Source organism: Phycodurus eques, chromosome 17, assembly GCF_024500275.1.
Source record: "Phycodurus eques isolate BA_2022a chromosome 17, UOR_Pequ_1.1, whole genome shotgun sequence".
NCBI lineage: Eukaryota > Metazoa > Chordata > Actinopteri > Syngnathiformes > Syngnathidae > Phycodurus > Phycodurus eques.
In genome coordinates this window covers 19,096,863-19,123,899 of record NC_084541.1, presented here as the reverse complement: position 1 = coordinate 19,123,899, position 27,037 = coordinate 19,096,863, and positions in this window count along the sequence as shown.

The following is a 27,037-nucleotide window of genomic DNA, read 5'->3' as shown; positions in this document are numbered from 1 at the left end:
TATACAAGCGTGGATACATAATATGAATTTCTTTTATAAATTAGTAGATTCATTAATTCATTTGTATGACGAGATATCCCTCCCACATGAATGAGTCACATGCTTCTTTGAGAACACTATTACATGTATTGATGAGGCCAAATTCAAGAAATTATTTTTCACTTTAAACATTGTTGCCTCGTTCAAGGGCACCGGAACAGTCATCAGGAAGCGGTGGCTCTCTCCCTCCAACAAGTAGTTTTTTTCTTTTTTTCTTTTTGTCCACCGTGGGACCCCAACCGGGATCCTCTGGTCCTGACAGTTGAGGTACTTCCGCCCCAATATGTTGTTACCACAGTCACGTGCAAACACATTCAGTGACGTGCGGTGAGATTCATGGCCGGTGACGCGTTGACATTGAAGTCAGATTTACAAATTTATGTGGCAAACAGACTGGTGTGGCAGCCTGACATAAAAAAAAACAAAAAAAAAACAACAACAACAAAAAAAACATCCTTTTCATCCACATAGTATTGGTCATAATGAACGTTGTATTTCCACTAGTTCTGAAGTGATTTAAGAAAAATAAGTGTGTAGTACTCCAAAGTGAGTTTTGTATTTTTTCCACATCATGAACCAAATGTTTATGAATGTCACATAAGAGGGTGGGAGATGTACGTTTGTGGATCAACTGTTTTTGTCTTTTTCATGATAGCATTGGGCCGCGCCTCATTGCATGCCGTCACTTTCAGTCTGCACGGTGACAGACACATTAAATGTTAAGATGAATGCTGTGCGGGCGCAGGCAACTAAATTATATTGATCGCTGGTTAGACGTGTTACCTCGTATCCATGGTAGCGGGGCTTAATGATGTGAAGATGCGCACCAGTGTTACTGCTTTTCCACTGAGGAATTCAGTGCTGGTGCAAGCAGTCCTTGGCACGGTCGTGTCCAATAATACAATACAATTGCAATTAACACCGCTCATTACGCATTCAGACAAGAAGCACAGCGCAGCAATCTGGTATAATCACCGCTCGGTGGAGAAATAAAGCTGAAATAAGCTGTTGAAATCTAATGGTAGCATAAAGGGGACACGTGCTGTGTCACCAAATAATAGAAAATAAATGTTTCTCCACTTCTGTTGCGGTGAGTTTTTATTTTGAACGTGCAGCAAAACGAAACCTACCTGGCTGTAGTGAGACGGTGTCAGCTTCGTTCCTGTCCCGGCAATTGTACTCTGCACTGAGAAAGGTTAAAAAAGTGTCATTCAATGTCTTTAAAAAAAAAAAAAAAACCATTTATTGCACTTAATAAATGGGAATAAAGGCATTTAAAGCTAGTCTTATTTGTTTTCACGCGGACACAGCACATAACTGACTTATGACAGTATGACTACTTTATTACTCTGATAGTCTATTATTCATGGCTTCCTCCTTACACTGTTCCTAACAGCGACGATCGCATTTTGCTCCATGTGTCTGCTTAAAAAGTGTGCTGCCAAGTGCGGAAGTAACCCAGAGAGCTGGTGGAACAATTGTTTACTTCAATTTGTATATTTTCCTATGAGTGTGTTAACTACAACCCCTCATGAATGAATTGAAAAGTGTGAGACTGCCGGGTAAGTAAATGCAGTCTCCGACGGAGAGAGAATTTCTCATGCATATACCTCTACGTTTAAACCTGCATTTTGAATCAAGTGTGTTTGTGTTAGGTAGATTAGTCAGTAGGTTGGTCGGTCGGTAGGTACTTTATTCATCCTGTTGGAAATTCTGGTATCCAGGAGCAGCAATCAAGCAACAAAATATCACCAACATAATATAGCAAGTAATGTTATAGCACGGAAATTTAAGTTATGTAGTGTACTGTTATAGTCAGAGGAAATAGTTAATAGGCAAGTGTGTGACAGAGTGGCAGCAGGAAATAAAATGCAAAGAATACGTTCTAAAAAAAAACAACCAAAAAGTACAAAGTACAACTGAAATGTTAATTTAAAAAAAACAACAGAGAGATAATCAACAAGATAATCTGCATTCTGTGTAATGTGCGCAAGGGAGTTAAAAGACCTTAAGGTGCGTGCAAGGGTAGTTGTACAGCTTAAGTTCTCAGGAGTTGGCTCCCCTTCTGCGCTGGGAGGAGTAGGAGAGCCGTATAGCTAGCGGAAGGAGAGATTTCCGTAGTATATCCGTCGACCAAGACAGAGACACGCCAGGCTGCCACTAAGCGTGCTTCTCAGCCTGATTACTGTGTCGTGTGGTTGTCGTTGCCCAAGATGTGCAGCAGTTTTTGGAGGATCTTTTTCCATGCAACAGCTGACAAGGATTCTCACCAGCCTGTCCAGGCATGAAGTGTCTCTCTTTCATAAACTGCTTCCCCGGCACACTCGAGAAGAGGGCACTTGGGACCACAGTCGGATAAAACATCTGGAGCAGTTCTTGACATATAAATATATAATTTGGGGTCCTTCAACATAAGTATTGCAGCCAGAGATTTCAGGGGTTGGTGAGAGAGTTAAATAAATAAAAATCAACACTACTGGACACAAACTGATGAGGTGGATATTTTTTTCAAGTGAAAGCATCTATTTTCTTATTATGTGAAAAGAAAAAAATGTTTTATTTCTATTACAGTATTTCTATGGACGTTGATGCAAGTTCATACTCGGATCAGAACTTGCTGGGGGTGGGGGATTGGGGGATTGTTCCAAAGACTGTTTGGGATCAGAAGAAATAAAGCAAATACAAGCAGCGGAATAAAGCAAAACAGCTGCTTTTCAGCACTCACACTACTTCTGCCGTCAACTGATGCTGTTTGACTTTATTTACCCGTTAGCACACCAGTGTTTTTTTTTTTTTTTCCTTTTTCAGGACGTTCCAAATGGTTGTACAGATTATGGCCAGTGTTTGTGCAATGACTCTCATTGACATTCAGTCGTCTCTCAGTTTAACAATTGCTTGTTTTTCACCCATCAACCAATTACATTTTTTCCCCAATGTGGTTTACACTTCAGATAAGTATAAATGTAGTCTTCAGAGGCAAAACCCAACTCTAAATCTGAGTGTAAACATTCATCATATGAATAATCAGTGTAAAACAAAGTGTCAGTCAGATGGTCCAAATACTAATAAAAATGGATGGATTCAAATAAAAGGTGTTATCTTTTATGTTGTGTATCAGATGCAGACTTAAAAATTCCTGCAAAAATAAAAGCTGTACTGTTTATCTTTAGTTTTATATTCTTCTGTTGAAATCAAGCCCAAATGGTTTAAGTCAACAGCAAAAATAAAGTGATGTGTCTCAATGTTCCAATCTTTTTGGAGGGAGATGTAATTTTTAAATATATCAAATATGTTAATCCTGGAATAATTGGTTTGATTTTTGAAAGAAACACCAAAATTAATACGGAATACTAAATAAAATGTATATATTTATATTTAGTCAGGCTGGTGCGTTAGGTGCCTGTGATTAATGTATATTCTTATTCTTGGGTTATGAAAACAAGTTAAATATTCGACTGATGAAACAAGCGGCAATGTTGGGCAGTTTGGGGAACCGCTGGTGATGGTGATGAGTCAGGACCAATTTTAGTTTGACTGCTATACTGATGGTCTCTGTTGTGCATAAACTTTGTGCTTCTCTTCAACCATTTGTTCACTTCATTGTGTTTTTTTTGGAACATGATGTTTTTAGAAGTGAAATGAAATGTGGCTCGATGCATGTCCATGGAAGCCTTTTTACAGTTATTGGTTGAAACAGATATGACGCATTCAGCAAAAAACTGCATTGCAGTTTAGAATTGAATTGCATTTTGCGGCACAATATAAACAGGGGTACAATATATATACAAGGGTAAATTGACTCGTAACATTGACACGGCAGATACTTGCGCCTGAATGCAATAGAATGTGAATGCAACCTCCATTTTTTTTTTTTTTTTAAAGTAGTTTACCACATGTTGGAAAACAGTTCCTCATTTAAAATGCTAAGTCAATTCAAAGGTACCACACCGTCTTTTATGTTAAAGTACAATCATATCAAATCTACTGTTATTCAAAATGACCAACCTGAGCATGGTTAACAACACTCTCATCAACGCCTCATCTACAAAGCAGCCAACAGTACGTCACTTCCTTGTATACCATATGGAACGATTACGAACTGTAACAAGCTTGGATTTCATTCTAAAGAGACCGATATGAGAGAGAACAGCAAACTAATACACACCATCATATTATTATCCTTCAGGGACTACAGGTAATCTGGTGCTACAAGATTTGAACATACAATTCCCTAAACACCTACCAACAGTGCAGGAGGCATCAACATACAACTAAACGCCTCATAGTGGTAGGCTCATTTGCAAATCCCAGATGTAATTAAAAGTAAAAATAAATAAATAAATACAATAATAAAATAAGATTTCCTTTTGCCCTGAATAGAATCAACCCTACCATCATTATGGTACAAAGGAGCGCATTTGAAGATGCCCTCATCGTGCGTCACATAATGCGCAGTGTTTGTTTTTTAGACCAAAGCGGGTAAAGGTGCCCTTGGACAAAATCCCCCTCTAAAGTCAACTGCAGAATAGAAAATTAAAAAAAACAACAATAATAATAATAATAATTAATTAAAGCAAATGTTAATGAAGCGGTCTATTCATCTTGTTTCAATCTTTATCATTACATGTCAACCAAGCAGTGTTGTGCATACTCATAATAATAATAATAATAATAACTAATACTGTATTCCTGTGACTGAAAATGTGTCATCAAATTCCAGTCTTTTTTTTTTTTTTAATGGTGTTTCAAGTATTTATGTCGTGGACATTTTGTGCCAGGTTGCAGATTGAATTGTGCCAATACTGCGCCAAATAGACAGAGAAGTTTAATGCTTTTACAACAGTGCTAAATCACAGATTTAGTAAAAAGACAACACGCACATTACATTGTACAGATGTGTTGTTAAGAGTTTAGTCAGGCATTCATATAATGCATTTGATATATTGTGGTGTTAAATTTATTGTCCTGAAAATAAAACTGCAAAACTTGGATGGTAAATACAATGTACAGTAAATATTTAGTTTTATATATTTATACGTATTACAGTCAGAGATTGCGGGTGTTGGTTAGAGAGTTTATAAAAAAAAACACTAGTGGAAACAAACTGATGAGGTGACCTCAGTCCACCAAGGAGAGGATTGGTGACAGCTTGAAAAACAAAATCTGCTTGTTCCTTCCTCGGCTCCTGACAAAATCTATTTTTCAATATAAGGCTCAATGTCATATGACCTTAGCACTGCAAACTGACCCGACCAGCACACATGGAACCAGCAAACAAATGCATCTGATTTATTGACAGCCTTATGTGTCTTGGATTTAAAATCTTTAAACACAGTTACACACAAGTGGAGCATGCACACCAGTTGAAAGTGATGTGTGAGTGATGTGTTTGCCACCGAAAATTGGCTGCGAGGTAGCCACCAGAGCTCCACACAGCGGTATTTCCCGCCCCCCTCACACCAATGTTTACATGTATGTGAATGGGCAGAGATGTATAAGATGCGGCAAAAAAATGTGACGCGGTCGCACTGTGCCACTGATGTGCCAATCCAATGTTCACCTGAAGTCATCTGCCCGCCCTGGCAATCGTTTCGTAAAAAATAAAGGTTTGCGCTGCAGAAGACAAATGAGCAAAGAGTATGAATTTATTGCACTACAAGGCTAAAGTATGGTAAGAAATTTGACTTTCTTATTGCTTGTATACAAATAGTTGTGTCTCTGGTGTGCCTGCCAACTGTGGAATTTCATAACCCAGTTAATCTTTTGTGAGCTGCCTATCTCCCAAAATGTTTCTTTGAGCTGTTCCCAATTTTGCCTAAGTGTGAAGTCACAATTGACAAAGCGTTCACTGCATGCGCCACATGCACGGATCCACTCACAATCGTAGTCGAGCATCTTGGTGTTGACGTGAAAGTCCCTTTGACTTTGTCTCTATTGGGGCTCGCGTTTCTCTTCCGCATCGTGAGCAGTGGCTCATTTGCATGAAACGGGATGACGAGACAAGAAAAATTGGAGATTGCCGTAATTCTTGAGCCTTCAAGTACGATGACTAAAGCAAGTCACAGACATGTTATTAAGACATCTGGGAAGTGTTTAAAATGCATAACATCTTGTTTAAGACATTTGATCTTCAGGAAATATTTCAGGATCAATGGTCAAAATAATCAGTTAGGGTGTGCTACAATTAAAACAAGTATTCTCTCAATAAAATAATAATCCACAAGCGTTACAAAGGCAGGTATACCTTGTTTTGTACTGTCATGATTATTCAGGCTCACTGGTTCTTTCTTCTGTAACTGATATTTTTCTCCCCTGATGATCCTGCATTTTAATTAGTCATTGATTCAGCTCATCAACCTCTATTGTCAGATATGAAAGCCAAATTCCCCTATTGTTCCACTTGACTGTCCTCAATATCTCACATGGTTTTGTTTTAGGCTTGATGAAACATTCACCAAACTGAGTAGCCTGTTCTTGCTGAAAAATGTCTAAAATGAACAAAATACTTGTGGAGAGAGAAAGGTTTTTGAGGGGTGTAGGGAGCTTTTTGAAGTTTTCTACTTTCTTATTAGAACATATTGACCTCAATGCAAGATATCTTTTCTCTTATCCTGCATGCAGGCCCTTGCTAATAAAGGCGACTCTCCTTACATTGCCACACACAAACATATATTTAGAGAGGTTACTTGGAGAATTACTGTGGTTCCTCGAACTTCAGAAAGAAATCCACGACTGAAAGATGTATTTCAAATCCAAACTACTGCTCACGTTCTTTCCCTTAGAAGTAATCCCCCTGGAGTCGAACACATTCTCCCAGCCTTCTCGAACACACCTTCATGCGCTCCTGGAAGGATTCGTTCTGAATCATCTCCAGCTTCATCATTACGGCCATCTTGATGTCTTACACATCTTCAAAACGGTTGCCCTTGACAATGTTGGGAAATAGGAAATTATGCTCCAACACGGCGATGTTCTTCTCAGCCACCTCTGGGTACTGTGAGCGGGCATGTTGTCATGGTAAAGCAGTTTGGTGTCTTCCTGCCACAACTGCCCTCTTCTGGTGGACAAAACGAAGCAAAGACTGCAGGTTGCCTTTATAGATTTGCTGGCCTACATTGAAAGGGACAACTTGTAGTTTGGGTTTGAAATGTGTTTTGTGGCGCCAGTCGTAGTACTTTTCCAACACAACTCCTGTTACACCTTTTGTTTACAAGCAGCGCGAGAAGCTAACGGAACGATGCACATCGATCTTTGCAATTGAAAAAGAAATAGGAAGTAGCAACATAATGAAATAAAACTGCTTTAAAACAGCGCTAAAAATGCTGAAGAGTACTCACCCACTTGGCTATTAGCTGTCAAATCCAAATGCACAAGGCACTGAAATATTTGGTGACACTGGAAAAAATTTATTTGGATAACATACATCAGTCATTCCTGCTGGTCACTTTGATTTCCTGTTGATATTCCATCAATCCATCATTCTGTTTTATATACTGCTTCACAGTTTGGTCCGCATATCCGTCAGTAAGTCGGACTTGGTCCCGGTGAGGGTTGGAACCAGCCAAGGCTGCCCTTTGTCACCGATTCTGTTCATAACTTTTATGGACAGAATTTCAAGGCGCAGCCGAGGCATAGAGGGGGTCTGGTTTGGTGGCCTCAGTTTTGCATCTCTGCTTTTTGCAGATGATGTGGTTCTGTTGGCTTCATCAAGCCGTGATCTCCAACTATCACTGGAGCAGTTCGCAGCAGTGTGAAGCGGCTGGGATGAGAATCCACGCCTCCAAATCTGAGACTGTGGTCCTCAGTCGGAAAACGGTGGCATGCCCTCTACAGGTCGGGGATGAGATCCTGCCCCAAGTGGAGGAGTTCAAGTATCTTGGGGTCTTGTTCACGAGTGAGGGAAGAATGGAACGGGAGATCGACAGGCGGATCGGTGCAGCGTCTGCAGTGCTGACTTTGTATCGGTCCGTTGTGGTAAATACTAAAAGTGCTAAAACTATTTCCCCCGTGACCCGACCTCGGATAAGCGGTAGAAAATGGATGGATGGATGTATGGATACTGCTTCATCCTCATTAGGGTCATGGGTGAGTTGCACCAGTATATGTCCACTGATTATGGCCGAGAGGTGGAGTACAAACAAACATTTACACTGACATGCACACCTATGGGAAATTTAGTCTTCAATTAACCTAAGCATTTTTTTTTCCACATGTGGGTGGAAGCTTGGGTACCCAGAAAAAACCCACACAAGCATGAGGAGAACATACAAACTGAGACGTGCCAATGGAAATCCGCATCTCCTAAATGTGAGCCGACATGGTGACTAATATTCCACTACGCTATCTCCTGCAGCTAGTCATTATTCTTCTCTTCTCTTTGACGTCCTTTTAGTCGGTGTTGCAAAAAAGCCCTCAAAAAATGGCAAAGGAGGACAAAAATAAAGAAAAACACACAGACTTGTTAATCTTTTGAAGCTGGCTGAAATTACCTCGACTGAGGTGGGCTTTTTATTCTCTTTGTCAAAGATTACAAATTGTGGCAATTCTAACAGTGCATATGTCGCAACGGGATAAGGCATGACATTTCTTTGAAGGACGTATGCTATTAGTACAACGTTTTGATTTATTATTTTAATTTTTTTACCAGTGCTCCAGTGCTTATGAATATACATCATTTCGAAGGAGAAAACACAGCAGTGTGAAACAAAAGTTGAGCAATAAAGATGTTGTTTCAAACTTATTATCAGACGAAGGTTATTGAGACACAGAACCGGTTCATGCACACTAATAATGTGTTACACTAATAATTTGATAATTATCCAATTTATTTTGTTGTTATATCATTTATATCACATAAAAAGAAAAATGTGATTTTCTTCGTCGGATAGCGGCCGTTATCTGATTATGAAAAATCAGATGAACACACTCGATCTCTCCCAAAATACACAATTTAGTGCATGAAAACTATTCATCTGATTTATTTTGTTCTTTCACATCTGCAAATGTGGACTCAGAGACATTTTGAAGTTCCCTGTTCGCTGCATGTCTGTGAAGTCTCTCAGCACCACTGTCTCCCACCGGTCTTTTTTAGGAGAGAATGGAAGAAGGCCCATCAAGCCAAGACCAAGGTCAGATGCCTGCCGTAAAAGGCCAACCCTAGTTTTCTGCTCATGGAGTATAAACAACGGACAGCAGCACTGTGGAGCTAATCATTTTAGGCCAATTAGCTTCCACAAGAGCTCATGCCAAGAATATAGGTGTGATCAACCTCAACAAGGTGGGATGGTTTAAAAACAGGAAGCTGAGGTTTTACATTGCTAGGTATGTCAGATAAAGAGGTATGCTGTTATGATTTTCCTCTTAGCATAAGATGTTCATTTAGTATTTGTTTTCCTGGCTGAGTGCTTTCATTACTTCAGTTAAAAGAGATACACTCAAACATTTTGATGTAAGGGCCATCTGCATTGTCCTGTCCTGTCCTGTTTTTTTTTTTTTTTTTTTTTTTTTAAAAGACTGCCTATTCACAAAGGGAGAGAATGTGGTATGAAAGTAAAGAACCCGTTTTTAAGAAAAATACTAAAATGGCACTCAGTAGAATATAGGCGGAGGCATGTGTTCAAGTTAGTGTTGAATCATTAGAAAAAGTCCATCTCACTGCTTTTAATAAAACTATGACGCGCACAGTGAAGGTCTTACTGACTAGAATAACTAACCTAGCAACTTCATAGACAGACAACCGATGAGAAACAATGTATGCAACATTATACTCTTCAGCACAAACTTAAAAATTACTCCAGCAAAAAAAAAAAAAAATGCACTCATTATCCATATTGTGTTCTATTAGAATAATGTACTATACAGGCATGTATGTCTAATCTGATTATAAAGGATTTGCATCAAATGTATTTGTTGTACAAGTCACCAGTTGGTCAAAACAACACATCCATTACTACTTGACAATACTGTAGACGTACTTATATAGACTTTTTACTTAGCATATATATATATATATATATATATATATATATATATATATATATATATATATATATATATATATATATATATATATATAAAACCTACGCACACACACATGCACACACACCATATAAGTGGTTCCACGACAGATTTTATTTTAGGTTGACACTAATGTAATGCAAGTCAAGTCCACGCTGACTAGTTGCCGATGAGTTCAGTGATATTTTTTTTAAGTACAGCTCTAATAAATAAATAAATAAATCACAGGATGAGGGAATGCTTTGCAATAATCTATGTTCACTGACAATGGACAGCTCGTAGACTGAATTTACCCAGAATATCTACGTCAGAAACCCCACAACATCGACATGGGTCGGGTGAAGGCGCCCGTTGGCGTGCGATGGTGTTTCCAGCCAGAGAAAAATTCCCCTTTCTCGGTGTGCCTGCCACAAGGCCAGACAGATAACGTTTGCAAAACTTGGCCAAATGGACAAACCTGTGCTCGTTCTGGGTCCACCACAGCACTGAGTTAAAAAAAATACTGCTCCAGTCTGTCCTTTTTCCAGTTTACTGCTTCTCCCTTACCAAAGCTGCGCATTCAGAAAAAAAAGACAATTCAAATCAATTAAGCTAACAGTCTAATTATCATAAGCGCGCTCATCCATTGCTCAAGGCAGCTCTGCCTCTTTCTCAAGCCAAAAACATAGTTGACGTAGTTGGCGTAACACTCTAAACGTCATTGTGGAGTAGCAAAGTCAATAAGTCGAGTAGTCTGTACAAGTCTACCATATATATATATATATACCTCTCTTTTTTCAAAATAAGAAAGGCTCATGCTGCTGCAGTGGACATTGTGAAAATGAGATCAAATGAACACCTGTCAACCCTCCAGGTATCATGAAAAGGTCACATTTAAGTCGCTGCCTCCAATGGCCATTTTCGTCCTTGGCTAAAGCCAGCAAAAAGCATTTAGTTTGTCTCGCTGAAACGTATCTGCAGAGAGATCTGCAACTGTATGGGTATTGAGGTGTCAACGTCTTGCTTGTTGACATTTTCCTGGACAGGATATCTGTTAACTAGGGGACTGAAACCACAGTGTTTAGTTTGTAGGCTGTATACGGAACCTTCTGGGGTTCATGGTCGATTATGTGGCCCTTCCCACGTCACTGGACTTAACGCTTATATATATTTTTGGTTTTCCTTCTTCTTCTTGTTGTAACATTGGTCTGTGTCTTTGCACTGCTATATGTTAACATTTCCGTTGCATTGACTGTAACCGTGTAATTGGTTGTTTGCAAGCGGACCGAGAAGGACCCACCTCTTCAAGCAGCTTTCGTTCCCCAGTTTGGTGGACACCAGAGTTTCAATGACTGCATTCACACACTCCTAAATGTGCTCAAACAACACATTACAGTAAATTTAAATTCACTGTCTACTACAAATAGCTTGTAAGAAGGCACTGTATCTTTTGACCATTATTCTTTGATTGTGTTTTTGTTGCTGTTGTTTGACAGTGACTGAAATTACTTGTATACAAGTCTTTTGACATCAATGTAAAAAAAAAAAATAAAAAAAAAAGGCAGACCTCTTACGTATGTGAGGTATCTCATGCCAATTTGTCGCACGTCACACATTTAATCAAAAGGACACCCATGGGAATCTCTTATCTGATGGATGCCTTCCAACAGCTTTGTGCAGACTAAAAGGCTTGGAAAAGTCAACCATTTAGTTCAGCCCAGAGGGTTGCGGTGGTCCTTTGTTTGTGGCCGCTCAAAGGCTCAGAAAGGCCAAATGCTTATCATAGACCAAAAGACCTTTAAGGCTTTAAGGCCACCTGCTGAAAAAATTAAATCGGTTTCGTGACTCTGCTGCTGGTGGTGATTAATGCTCTTGCGAGTGGACAAGAAAACACCCCGCTCAGTTTTTAAATTATTTGGTCCCTTTTCACCGTCAGGCTTCAATTACATATTTACCAAGTTTCGAAAAGTCACTGCACATTTAACCAGGATTGACGCTTTATTTTGCTTGCTGGGTTCTGCTTGACGAACTGTTTTTTTCTGCTAGAATTCGGAAAATCCAATTTATCAATGATGAGACATTAGCATATGAGTTTTTTTTGGTATATATTTGTGTATATATTTGCATTCCCTCCTCAATCCCAGCCTGGCTTGATATTTTCCCTTGATCACACTGATACCCAAGCTGCCCTCCTACCTGGTTGCCATAGGAACAGTTATCACATGACCTAGAGTGAGACAAACTTTGAATGATAGAGGATCGGCTCCCTGGAGGTTGTCCACTGCCCTCTCGATTCATCTGACACGGTTGCCAAGGAAACAAGAATGTGAGACAGAAAACTGAGGAGATGTACAGTTTGTTTGTTTGCAAAAGAGAAACGCTTTGCGCCATGGGGATAAACTTTTATTTCGAAGCTTAGTCACTGGCTCTGTCTCTTTATCTGTCTGTCCTTTTTTGTCAATCCCGATCTGATACTCAGCTGTCGCTCGGAGTGTATGTGTGGCTTTAGTAATCACTTTAAAGTACTTACCTGTATACAAAAAAAACATTTACACAGGCAAAAGAACAGTGAGCAGGAAACACAAAGTGTTTCCTTGGGATACAATGCCATCATCATTTAACATTAAAACAAGAGTAAGTTGACCCTGACAGGTTCTCCATGAATTAGTGAGCAACTTAGATAATTCAGGCGTTTATAACAGTACCAGCCCTTATGCCAACGGTGACAACAATCAGTTTTCCTCCTCAACTTGAGGCAATTATTCAACTTTGTGCCAAGAAACAAGTTATTTTTTTCCCCCTGACCGTCTGATTGCTGGTAACATTTATCGTGCAAAATGGCCCTCTTGTCTTTTAACTATTTCCAACCAATTGCAGCATTCCCACAACTTATTTCGCGCCTCCTATCATGAAACCAAAAGCCTTTTCGCGGAGTGCATTCACTAAAGTGTCATACCAATGAACTGCTGTCTGCAAAAGTTCGATACTCAGTTGACACAGTTGTTTGAATTATTTACCCTACAACCCAAAGTTGAGAAAAGGAAAAGTAGCACAATGATGTTCTAGCACCAGTATCTTATACCATAAATAACGAAGGGTCTCCCCAACAATCAGCATTTGATCAAGGCACTCGCTGGCGCATAATCATGAAAGAGAATACATTAACCTAATATCATAATATCCCAAGCTATGTTTTTGTTCAAAGGAAATGAATATAATTCAAGAAATAACAGAAGCAATCTTTGTCCTTGTTTTCTAGGTATCGCATAATGAGCATGAACTGTTGTTTGCGAGATTTTTTTAACATGTTCTTTTATCTATTCATTGTATTTAATAAATTGTGCGCTTCAGGTGAATTTATTTACAGTTGAGGTTTCAGTACTTCCAAACTGTACACATGACAACATCAGCAGCAACTTCCCAATTCATTAAGTGTATAGCGTCTGCTGATCTTGAACTGGGGTTGCTTTGTACAGTCGAACTATCCTTCTTTTCTTTCTTGATATATATATATATATATATATAGTAATTCCCCCTCCATTGCTAGGGTTGTGTTCCTGACCACGCCTGCGATAAATGAAATCCGTGATATAAAGATACCTTATTGCAACCCTATAACAACTGTAATAACTCGAAAAAAAGAACTAGAGTAACAACTGTAATAACGCTGATGAACAAATCCGCGATATAGCGAGACTGTGAAGCGGAATCTGTGATAGCGGGGGATTACTGCACTGTACAAATATTTTCAATGGGCCTTAAGACTGACAGACGAGACGGACGGGGAGAACTAGAGACAGGGATAAAAGTCCTTACTTATGGGCAGGAATAATAGAATGCAGGATTGCCAGTGAAAGGTTTACTTCCAGCAGCAGGTGGAGTCAATGATGAAGAAGCTTCGCCTGCTTATTTCCATTGCGTATATTTGAAACTTATCCGAGCAAGGGCAGCATAGCTACAAATGATCGCAGAACCATTTGCAGTGGTTGTCTCAGTATGTCGCTGAATGAGTATGCCTCATACAAAATCCTGGACATGGCATACACTGCTAGTCATTGCCAGTAGCCTGATTAATGTGTTTCATGCAGTCATGTGTTTATAGGATGACATTTGGAAACACACATAGAGTTGCCAAACCGAAGCATGGGCTGAGCCCATTATTGTATGATTTGTGTGACAGGCTTTAATGAAGTTTAGTTCGTAATTAATGTTTTAACAAGGAAAAATAACCACAACACAACAATCAGTGAGAAACTACGAACTCTCACACTGAGTTTATATGCCCCGTGCCCTGCTTGAAGAGCAACAAATAATTTGTGAGACATCTGCCCACGCAGCGTGTTAGAGGTAGAAACAGTATTTGCAAACAAATATGCTACTATTTTCCCTTTGACGTGTACATAATATTTAAGGATTTTGATCACAGCTGTTTTAGTAATGGATGTTATTTCCCCAGCTCTCTCTTGTTCCTTTACCTTTAAGTAGTTTTCTTCAGCTGGCGTCCATCTTTGTCTGGTTTCCTTGGGTTCAATCTTGACGGATCTTCTCAGTCTGTCTTAGCCTCGCCACTTTCCACTTCCCCTGTACGGTGTCTGCCGCAATGTCTGTTGCGTTTGTAAAATATGTACAATCCACCCCCACTTTCTCTTCATCACATGCTGGCTGATAGGCTTCTTTATCCTCTCAGACCGCCTGATGTTCAGGATGTGTCTTTGACACATAGAGAAAAGTAATATTTTATTGTAACTTTTTACATATTGTATGTTTTTAAATAGCCGCGGGATTATGTTTTGGATGTAACTCAAGGGATAGTGTGTGTGAATGTCAAAGAAAATTGTCCTTGGTGGTGTGGTATTTTTTTGTGCGTTTGCTATCTTTAAAATGTTGTAGTATATAACATTTAACTATATATACAGGCTGCATATATTTACAGTTTGTGTGTATTAAAATACACATCTAACACATGGTGGCCTGTATGGTGCACTCATCAAATATATATATATATATAAATATAAAAAAATGTTTTCCTGACAACACACAGTGTTAAATTCTTATTAACAAGTGCATTTTAATGATACAGAGAGAGAACAGAATTTATTGTTTCCATAAAAACACTTATTCACGTTGAATAAGTAACCCCAATAATTGTGAATAATTCATGTTCATGTTCAAATAATTCATGTGCCAATATATTTGCTGTATAATAAATCTCCTTCTCATTTAAAATGCTGGCCATGTGACGACAATTCCTGCCATCCTATTTATTGTCAACGGCAGGCTCATTGGCAAATTGTTGGCATACAATTACAGTTTGTCTGTGAAACTCTTCCAGCAGTTGTATTTATTGCAGGGAGTGTTTACAGCTTATTTGACCGTCATGAGTGGTGCTAAAATTTGTATTGGCATGGTGGTTATATTTCAGGACGTGCTGACGAGTCTAGTGTATATTTTGAGTATTGTATGGCTGCTGGTTCTTCATTGATTTCTGGACATAAAAGGTGATCTCCACTTATAAACAATAGCTGGACCTTTAACCTGGACCGAGATCAAAATCTTTCTGGACCCCCCTTTGCCATGAAAAAGACCCGTACACCCATTAAGCTTCTGAGTTCTAATATGATCCCAATTCTTAAAAAACAAACTAATGAATTAAAAATGTTGACTGTACATCTGCTACCGTTGATTTGCGATGAGCAGATTGTTCTTTTTACTTATCATGTTTGAAAAGGCTGATTCATCGAACCCATTCTTTCGTGGATAAATTATTCACATTCGTTTTGGAACCAGCCTTTCCGAAACTTGAATTGACTAAATAATGTATGTGTGTGTCGTTGATAATAGGGTTTGCATTAAAGGTAATATGCGTTCCGTCATTCCACAGGGCAGATTCTTGCCTGGGCTCATTATTGCGCGCAAAAATAGATTTCCCAAGAACCCGTTGTGCTTCACGGCATCAGTCAGCATAGTCCGCAAGGCAAACCGCCACAAAAAAAAGAAAAAAAAAAACACCACGTTGCCAGTGTAATATAAAGGTTATTGCTTTTAATTCCACATATAAGCTAAGGTAATTATTTCCATAATGGAGAGAAACTGCCGAATAAATAGATCAATAAGATTCAAAGTGAACCGGCTTCTGTGATGATGACAAATGTGCATCATGAATTGAATTAGGGTCTCGATTGAATGTGACTTATTGCCTCTTAATGGGTTAATTGATTTGACATGTTCACAATCAAGACTTAGATCAACTGCAAACAATATCACAAAGCCATAATAAAACATTTTTTTTGTCACAAAAGAGATGGACGTAAGCAGATTCTAACATTTCACGTGTCATGATCAAATGTTTTATTCATGAATGTTTAACATGGAAGGGATTTATTTTTCACGTATTGTTTCTAATCTGAACTGAAAGGGACGAGGGAAGTAAAGCACTGTTAAAGCACTGTTAATCAAATAGTTCTGTTTCTTGCTGGGTAATAATTACAGTTAGGCCAGCTGTCCAGATACAGCATATGATTTATGACTGAACATTATGGAGATTAATGGATTTTTTAATTGGTGCATATGTTTAGAAAACTAGCTATCTGCTTCAACATGTACTGTACTGAAAAGATGTTAGCCATAGCGCATTTGTCCCATGACCAGCCAACTGAGTATGACATAAGACAAAGAGGGTGATATACTTCAAGAGGACCCAATTAAAAATAAACATTCCGTGCTATGTAAATGAAACATTCTAAGATTAAACTGCAGTCTGTGCAGTGAAATATGTCAATCTGTCCGTATGCGATGTCTCCAAAACACAACTGAGCATCGTAAGTCACAAAATTCTCACAAACATGAATAGGCAAGGTTTTGGGTTAAAATGTGCTATTTAGACTGGTTGCAAAACTATCGAAGATATTTCGATTACATTGAATATGTTCCTATATTTTTTGAGATTGGCAGATACAGCTATATATATATATATATATATATATATATATATATATATATATATATATATATATATATATATATATATATAAATATTTACTTTTTTACGCCTGCAACATATTTAATTGCAAAGTTTTCTGTTGTCGGTAGCGGCGGCTGCATGAGTAAGAATGGTGATCTGGTTTCTAGGTCACTCTGCACCTCTGATTATTTATTAATCATGGTGTATTTCACGATCTCTTTTACTTTTTGTACACACAAGCATGGCTCAGTAGATAGTATGCCACAAGATCATTCGATTGATAACTGACTGATCAACTGATTGCCAAGAACGCTGTACAATGTAAAATGTTCACGTGAAGAGTATTTTCGTTCACAGAATGTAGCAGAGAGGCCCCGATAATTCGTTATAGAAACATTGTCACCTGTTTAAAAGATGTCCATTGTGCCATTCAGAGATTTGTTGTAAAGACATTTGTGTGAGAAAAACTTTGAGAGTGAACAGTTCCCTCCAGTAGCTATGAAGGATCCATCCATCCATTTGCTATACTGCTTCTCCGCACTAGGGTCGCGGGCGTGCTGGAGCCTATCCCAGCTATCTTGGGGCGAGAGGCGGGGTACACCCTGAACTAGTCGCCAGCCAATCACAGGGCACATAGAAACAAACAACCATTCTCACTCACATTCACACCTACAGGCAATTTAGAGCGCTTCAATTAACCTACCGTGCATGTTATGCGGATGAGGAAACCGGAGTACCCGGAGAAAACCCACGCAGGCACGGGGAGAACATGCAAACGCCACACAGGCGAGGCCGGCATTTGAACCCCGGTCCTCAGAACTGTGAGGCAGATGTTCTAACCAGTCGTCCAGCGTGCAATCAATCTTTGAATACATCTATTTGGAAGGGAACCTATTGAACAATTCTGAGCATCCAGTTTTTTTTATTTCTATTTTGGTTCTCATTTTCTACAAATGCCAATAATCAGGCATGAGCATGAAAATAAAAAAAATAAAAAAACATTTCTGAATGTCAGTTCATTTTGAATGCCAAACAATACTTGCCTACCAAATACTTTGTTTGAAAAGATATCTACTCTGTGTCATCCAGCTATTTCAAATACATATTTATAATGAACACTTAATTTTTTTTCGATAGTCCACCTAACAGATAAATCAGAAATTCTGTTGCGGCGAAGAGGAGTCTGCCTCTAAACCCGATTAGGCAGATTCACTGCATCTGTACTTCTGATACAGGCTTCAAAGCCCAGGCTGGTTACCAACAGACCCCCAGGGAAGCGCAATCTGTTTTTTCAAAAATCCCTGGCAATATCGTAACATCTGATACAGCTCTCCCCACATGTTTAACCGCACGACACACACACATTGTTTACGAGGAGACCGTGCAGTCTAAGAAAGATACCAACCAGAGTCGACCTTCACTGACACAGTCATGGCAGTTACGGTCGATTCCTCACTGCCGTGACAGATGAGGAAACCGCTCGCTTTCAAATTCCACTCCAAATGCCTCTTCTTTCACTCATGACAATGTTTACATTCGTAAGGAAGCCCAACAGTGGAAACTCTGGTCTCAAGTGGCCACACACTCCCAGGACCCCTACGATAACAAATTATAAACAAAAGTGCATTTTTTATTTAATTTATTTTTTTAAGCACATTTGATCTTTTTTTGTTCAGATCGTGAGTGCATATAGAACTAAACTCACCTTCCATACTGGAAGGGGTGAGATGAAATGGATATCATTTTATTTAATTGAAAATAAAAATATCTAATTTAATCAATTTCTTATGTTCAAGTAGTAGCATGGGTTACACAATTTATTAGAGTCAAGCTGTAACCCTGTGTACTATATTTTATAGTCTGCTCTTAATATGTATGTTAAATTATGTTGATACACTACAACAAAGACTTCAACCCATAAGGTTAATTTTAAAAGAGATAACAATGTGTGCCTCAGAATACCTCCTATAAAATTCCAAGCAGAATATCATCACTATCCGTCAGAAACGTCCTATGTCCAAATTTGGTAAGTTACATATTTGTTTCACAAATGGATACTATTGGTTTATTTGCTTTTGACTGCTCTGGCATCATCTAAAAGTTGAGGGCATCAAAAAAGGGAAAAAATCATGGCATGAAGACGATTTCATGTCTGCCTGTAATCCAAAGCAAATTCAAATTAGAGGGACAGATGTTTGTACACTATTTACAGAACATATCCCCTTTAGCGGCCAAAGCTGCTTGACTTTTGAATTTCTTTGTCCACAAGAACTACAATTCAGACATCTCCTCGTGGAATTAGCTCATTAATATGGATGAGAGTTCTGCAGTGTGAAAGGTCAAAGACAGAATCACATTGCTGACAACGTTGGCCACTGGTAGGATTCTCTCCAAGTCGGACATTATTGAAGGTGGGAAAATAAATATACCTGTCACCCTTTATATTTACCCATCTCTAATATTCTTTTGTTGATGGAAAAAGTCAACATCTGATTGACAAGTATTTTTATATTTAAGGTCTTATGAATTTGGCAAAAATTTTACCGCAGTGAAATTTTAAATCAATAAAAAACTCTTTCTCACTTTGGATAATAAGTTACAAGGAATATAGCTAACAGAGACTAATATCACTACAGTGGTGAATACAATTAAAAACAACAGGCGATGTCATTGGTACACCGATGCTGTGGACAACTAAAGTAAAATCAAAGATTGTTATGGTAGTAACATAACAATGCTATTCTTCTTGTTTCATGCCATTGAAACATGCAAAATTGTTATCAATCACGATCAACACTACATATTACGGCTTCAAGTTCAGTCAGCATACGTTTATTGATGGAATCCCGTTTTATGTAATGTTAAGACCCTTGGAACAGTCAGTTACTTACTACTTATGGAACTTAATACCAAACTATTACATATGGGTAGAAAGTTAAATCATGTTTTACCTTGTGTGGCTAGATAAGTGCTTTTAAAGCATGTGTGTTTGTGTATTTTCGAATTGCTGCTCATGCGTGGGACGTACCCCAAAGCCATCAAACCGAGTTAGGTCAAAAAAGGCTCAACACTGTATGTGGAGACTAGATGTGATGTTTAGCCTCCCTGCGCGCCTGTGTAACAAGTTCTCCACTTAATGTGAGCATTGTGTACCAAACTACTCTTCAGTGGTATGTGATGTTTTCCCGTCCGGCCCATCTCCTGCATAGCTGAAATATGGCTTAGATCCCCTACAGCTTTAAAATACGGGACACTGTAGGAAAAGTTCTGAAATATTTAGTGTCGTGTATATGGCATATTATGTATTCCTTTTGGCTGGCTTCCTTCCATTTTTGTTCCTTTCGCAGATGTTCAGACAGTTTGAAGTACCCTCTATATGGAGCAGCTTGTGATCTCACTATGCTGGGAACGAGTCCAGCGCATCCTTTCCCAGCTCACCTCACCCTATCACCTTGTTGCTTTGGCTATGTGAACAAAGGACTTAAAACCAACAATGTGTGTGCCGAACCGTGACAGAAACCAGCAAGTGAACCTATTTTGTGCCAAATGAGTTCATCTGTTTGTTGAGCCTATATAACTGGTCTTCACTTTATACTGCATTTCTGAGCTGTAACGACACACAGGTGCATGGCTGTTGTCACGCCCAAAATTAAGAAAGACCCTTCCCTCTCTGCAGCTAATTATCTTTTAATTAAGGACCCGTTTGGGGTAGTTAATATTGCATTCTCATTTCTCCCAAAGCCCACTTTTTATTGCACGTTTCCTCCAGTAAGGAGTGCTGGCCAACGACGGCAGGCCATGGTTGTGTCTGCAGTAATGAGCTGTCAGGGATATAAAAAGGTTGGACTTTTTTCCTTTGCATTTCTCCTCTTTAAAATCGGGACTGTCGATGGCGAAGCTTGTCTGGCAGCAGCAGCATCTGTTGAGAACATGCCCTCTGGGATTCTAGTGTCACATATGCAGTGTCGGAAGCATGTGGACGAGGTGGCGTTCCCTAACTGCAGGCTGCGCTACTGGCATGATGAGACCTGTACACGTCTGTCGAAGGCAAATTGTGCTATGTGGTGGATAAAAAAAAAAAACAAAAAAAAAAACTCGTCTTGCAATGAATAAATGTTCCTTTGGGTTGTACTCTTTCTCTCTGATCGGGAAAGTTGGAATTGTCTGTTTAATGATATATTACAAGTTGGCATGAGCATATTCTCCTGTATGATTCATAGCTATCAGCCATAATCTTTGTTCTCTGCTGAGAGATGGTTAAATAAGTGAGTAAGAACATGTCACAATTACAATTAAGCCTCATCTTGAGAGGTTTAATGTAAAACAAGATCCTATCCAATTGCTTTATCAATAGAACTGAGAGATTCTCAAGATTTCCATTGAAAACCAACCAAAAGTTAAGCAGTTAAGGTCCGTTTTGTCGTGACTGGCGTAAATCCGCAGTGGGCGGCACGAAGGGGCAGGTTAAGAACGGTGTTGGTAATTTCGTAGACTAGCGCAGCCCGTAGGATTTGAGTGGGCGGGCTCAGTACTTGATTACTTATTTACTCTTACACAAATACCTATTTGGAGAGCTACTTTTTCATTTTACTTCATTTTTTTCTGAAGTTACAGTACTCTTAATTGAGTACAATCTTTAGCTACTCTACCCACCTCTGCCTTTCACACACTGCAGTCTAATAGTAGCCTTATATGAAAAAAATAAAACAAAAAAAAATACAAATAGTGGTTCAACTGCTCACCTCACAATGTTGATGGAAATCAATGAAATGTTCACAGAGAAGCATGACGTCTACGAGAGAATTATATTACACTCATTTGCCATCATCTTTGTTCAACTTTTTTATGACAGACAAATACAAATTTATGAATACTGGGGTCATAATTGCTTTGAAATTCATAATAACTTCATATTACTGGACATCTACCATGGTAAAAGCTTAAAGATTTAGAATGCCTTAAATCAACTTTTTTTTTTTTTTTTAAACTTGCAACAATTTATCTCACCTTTCACAGTAGGAACAACATTAAATATGGTCTATGTTCACGTTTAATAGGCAGTCGTACAGAGGTATTTTTAAACCATTTTGGGAAATATAAGCCTCTAAGGTATCTCGAAGGGAGGTAAAGCCAGGACAAAAATTCACAGATGGCCTCTCCTACTAAAAGACAGAACATAGCCTTAATGTGCAAATGAACACATTTCATGCTCCAATATGGTACTCCCATGGAGACTACATAAACCTATACTTAAGATGACTGACAAATGTGTGTCACTAACAAACATTCCTTGGCTCTTTGGTAGGTTAAAAAAGTAAAAATCTGACACATGCAATACAATGTACCTGCTTTGTGTAATTTGTGAATTCTAAAAAAATATATCTATTTCATACTCAAATGTGGGTGCATTCATTTTGTAGTTCTTTTCCCATTCAGTTAATCAAACTAATTAGGACCCATAGCTGCAATACTAATTTTAAGATCTCCAACCCCAATGCTCGGCTGAATTGTTTTTTTATTTTTTTTTGACACAGGAATTCACAGCAAAATCCATGCTACACAATGAGCATAAAATAACAAAAAATCTGTGGGCTGACCAGAAGAGAATTGCACAAAGGAGATGAGCTCACGATCACCATCGTAATTTGGAGTGCACGGAAGAGTCGGAAATGAAGCAAAGTCAAGATGCACAACCTTGATAGAATCTTACCCTGAAATACTGAGTTTTCCAAAAAAATCAAAAAGTGCTTTCAAGTTACAGAGGTGTATGATGAGCCGATCCGATTATTCAATTTCAAAACAAAAATGTAAACATATTTGCGGGTGGGAAAAAAAACAAAAACGTATGTGAACCATTGGCTGTATTACCCGGCTGAGCCACATTTGGCAGCAATAACCACAACCAAACATTTCCTAGTTGCAGAAGAGGCCTGCACAACGGTCAAGAAGATTTGTGGACCATTCCTCTTTACAAAACCTTTCAGTTCAGCAATATTCTTGGGATGTCTAATGTGAAATACTCTCGAGGTCATGCCGCAGCATCTCAATCAGGCTGATGTCAGGACTGACTGAGCCACTCCAAAAAGGTGTATACACTTCTTTTGTAGCCCTTTCATTGTAAATTGACTTTACTTTGATGCTGTGGTTTCTTTTGCATCGCTCTTCCTCTGTTGCGCTTCAACTGGTCAGATGGTCTTAAGTTCTCCTGCAAAAATCTTGTTGAATTGGAGAATAAATTTGTCTGTTGACGGGAGATCCATGAGTCACAGTTGTTGGTGTTTTTTTTTTTATTACTTTTTTTTTTTTTTTTTTTGAGCAGAACAGCTTTAACCAAAATCGCCAGTCCAATCACATTGAATGGACGAGGTTGGCTGACTCTTGACTATGATTAGCTCTTGGAGAAGTCATCACCCTATCATGGGGCCAAAACTCCGAGCCCAATTTAGGTCAAGGCCTAAACAGGATAAGCATTTATTGAACAGGTTAAAATAAATCATTTTTGAATATAATGTTAATTGAAATGAACAGGATACAATATTATTCCCAAATAAATCAACTGAAACTAAAAATAACTTCAAATGTATTGCTCTCCATACAAATATCTGTCAAAATTATACACAAATTAATTATGAACATGCAAAAAATAAATAAATAAATAAATAATTAAAATATAAAGCCTTCTTGCCGCTCCCATCTTCATAGATTTGGACACTCCCCTAATTAAAGATTCTCACATGGGGGACGTTGTTCACACCAGAAGGGTTTAAACTGAAGTGAACATCCTAGAGAAAGTGTGAGGAGAAATTATGAGGATACACAACTCGCGGTTGGACGATAAATGAGAAGCCAAAACGTTCAACAAAGCAGCTCTCCGTGAATAATTGCAACAATTAAAAAAAAGTGCCTGTGGAATTCAGGACACTCTGTTAAAATTTACATTTCAATCTGTGTATGACAAATTTTACATTGTGTGCTTGCGCACAAGCACTTATGATATGAAAACACATACTTTTTATATTTCTTACCATACAAGCAATGTATGATAATATTTGTATGCTCTGTTGATGCTAGTTGTTTTGTTTGTGAATTCCCTTTTGCATTAGCTTCCATCTCCATTTCACTTTGAATCGCAAAATTTTTTTAATTAAAGTGCAAAACCGCCCTTCTAGCCATAAAACCATCACCTTTATTAAAATGTTAAAAGTAAACTGTTTGGCTTTTCATTTATATTGCATACAGTAGTCATTTTTTAAAAATTCTGCCATTATACCCACTCTAGTCAATTGTTTTATTTTATTAAATTTACTGCATGTTTACCATTCCACTACTTCAGATGAATTACACAAATAAATTGCCTTGTCTTCAACATATGACACCAAAAGCAGGAAAGCAAATAGTCAGGTTTTTCAAATGCCCTCAAGCTCTCCCATTCCACCTGCTGCCATATTTAAGATCCATTATGCTGCTCTGTTTTTTTTTTTTGTGAAAGATTTTAACCATTGAATTTAATAAAAATATGCCCTAAGCATTAAGTCAATGTGCATATGAATAAAACATGTTTTCAGGCCAAATTGCAGCATTTTTATTTTTTTTGGGTCAAGCAGCATATCCACATCATGCCAAGTGTTTTGTGGCAGTACTTGACTTTTTCAGATAACAGCAGCTCGAAAAGGGCACAGCTGTGCTGGGTGGTGGAAAGTACTCCGTTTGCAACAAGTGATTGATGATTTTTCATTTAATCATGCAAAATTTCTGTGGACCGGGGTCCATTTTGGAGGTCATTGCTGAAAATGTTAAAACTGTCCTTCTGCACACAGTATTAGCATAAACACAGAGCAATACTGTGAGCAAACTTTCCTCCCTGACACTTTAAGAGAGGTGCTAGCAATTTATGAGAGCCCAAATGGGTCTCGTTAACAAGGCAGTCGCATACAGTACGTGTAATTTTGTGTCGCTCCTCACTTGTCCTTAACACACGTAGCCAAACAAATTTATAATCCCTCACACACGGCACTTTCCACCATCCTATGTAAAAATAAATTGAATTTCCAGTTCTCTGGTTTTCACCACACTTTGCCTCTCAGTGATTCGCACAAACTAATTGTGGACTGAATCCTATAGTTGTTCACTGACCTGAAGTCTCACAGGATTTGCTCATGTCTCGCCTAACCTCTCACAAAATGACTAATCATAAATACTGTAATTTTTCATTTGACATTTGTAGAATATTTTTTGAGAAAATTTGGGTTAGACTCCAAATCATAATGCTTTTTGGGTGTTGGACTTTGGAGCTTTCACTGTGTGATATAAAAAAATTTCCTGCACCCATTTCCCAAAGCAAACTGTTTTGAGTTCCAGGCAATTTGCCAAAGAACGCTACATTATGTTACTGACCAGATGCTCGCTTTTCTCAGATTAAATTACGATAAAAGAGACTAGAACTCCAGCAATGGGGAAATTTAGGTTTTACAAGGAAATTGAACAGTAGCAACACAAAAGAATAATAATAATCAAAGATTAAAAATATACATAATTGAAATCTTTGTACAAATGTACCTCAATAAGACTGAGCAGTGCAATGAGATCAGCTGTATGGTTCTCATTTTCTACAAATGTGCCAACTGCACATGAATAATAAATATTTGCAAACATAAATGGTAACAGTACATTAATAAGTACAGTATATATTGTGACCATCAACATTAGCAAGAATAAACAGCAGCATTTTACTCAGCAAAAATTACACATGTATCAATAAAGTTGAAAATAAACACTAGCACTATCAGTTATTAGCAGTGCATTGAAAACTAAAAAAACTGATTACTATATTGAAGATACTTAAAGTGCAGTTGTGAATCTGAACAAAAGTATCAAGAATATGCTGTGGCATTGTATAACTACACGACTCAACAAATTATTCATCTACTGTACTCTAAATGTAAGATATATGAACCCAGAAATATTAACAATTAACAGAGGAGATAAATGGTGTACTGTACAAACAGTTGCGTACAGTTTCACAATGTGCAGATTTTGCTGTTGTTAAGGCAACCCAAATGCAGGGAAGAAGGCAGGAGTCACAAGAAGGTATTTCATTAAAAAAAAAGAAAAAAAAAAGGGTCAAAACAATAAATCAGCAAAGTCCAGAAAAACAAGGTTCACAGCAAACAAATAAACTCCGGGACCAAACTCACACCAGAATAACGCAGCTAACAGCAACATCAACAACATCACTGAATAGACTCAGACTGAAAGAAACTACAGGGAACTTAATACAAGCTAAATGACGAGACAACGAGACACACCTGGACATGACACGAGTGCCTGGAGGGAGCTGATTGGCAGACACAAGGAACACGGCTAACAAGAACAAGTGGAAATGAAAAGCTAACGAGCAAAACAAGACTGAACATGAAACTAAACATGAATATAATCTAAACAAAAACATACCGTGACATACAGGTTAGTAAAAGGACTGTTGGTTGCAAAGGTGAGGCAGCCGGAAGGAAGGACTTACATTCCGGTTCATTAAAGTTGTCACTTAAAACTTAAAAACATAACATTGTTAAATAGCAGCATTACTCCAAATTTGGTTTCCACGCATTTCAATATCCCAACAATGTTCATTAGATATACTAATGATACAACTGTATAGTGTACGGTTATGTGCAATTGAGTGGAGAAACCATCCTAATGGATTTATGTAAAAAAAATAAAAAAATAAAAAAGGTCTGCAAATATCCTTAATGCAGTTGTAAAGAACATCACATCAACACTAATATTTTGTATCTAACAGTTGATGGACCTTGCATGGATTTTATTGAATGAAGATATCAGATATATTCAGAGATTCAGAGATTCAGATATGTCCTTTTTTTACGTAATATCTAATCATTTGTTTCTATTTAATAGCTTCAATGAAGCCGATATGTGTGCACAGAGTCGAGCACTTGGAACATGAACATCAATATGAATGGATCAGGACCTCGAGAAATTATGAAGATAGCAAATGACAAACTAACGTGTTCTACCCCACTTTAG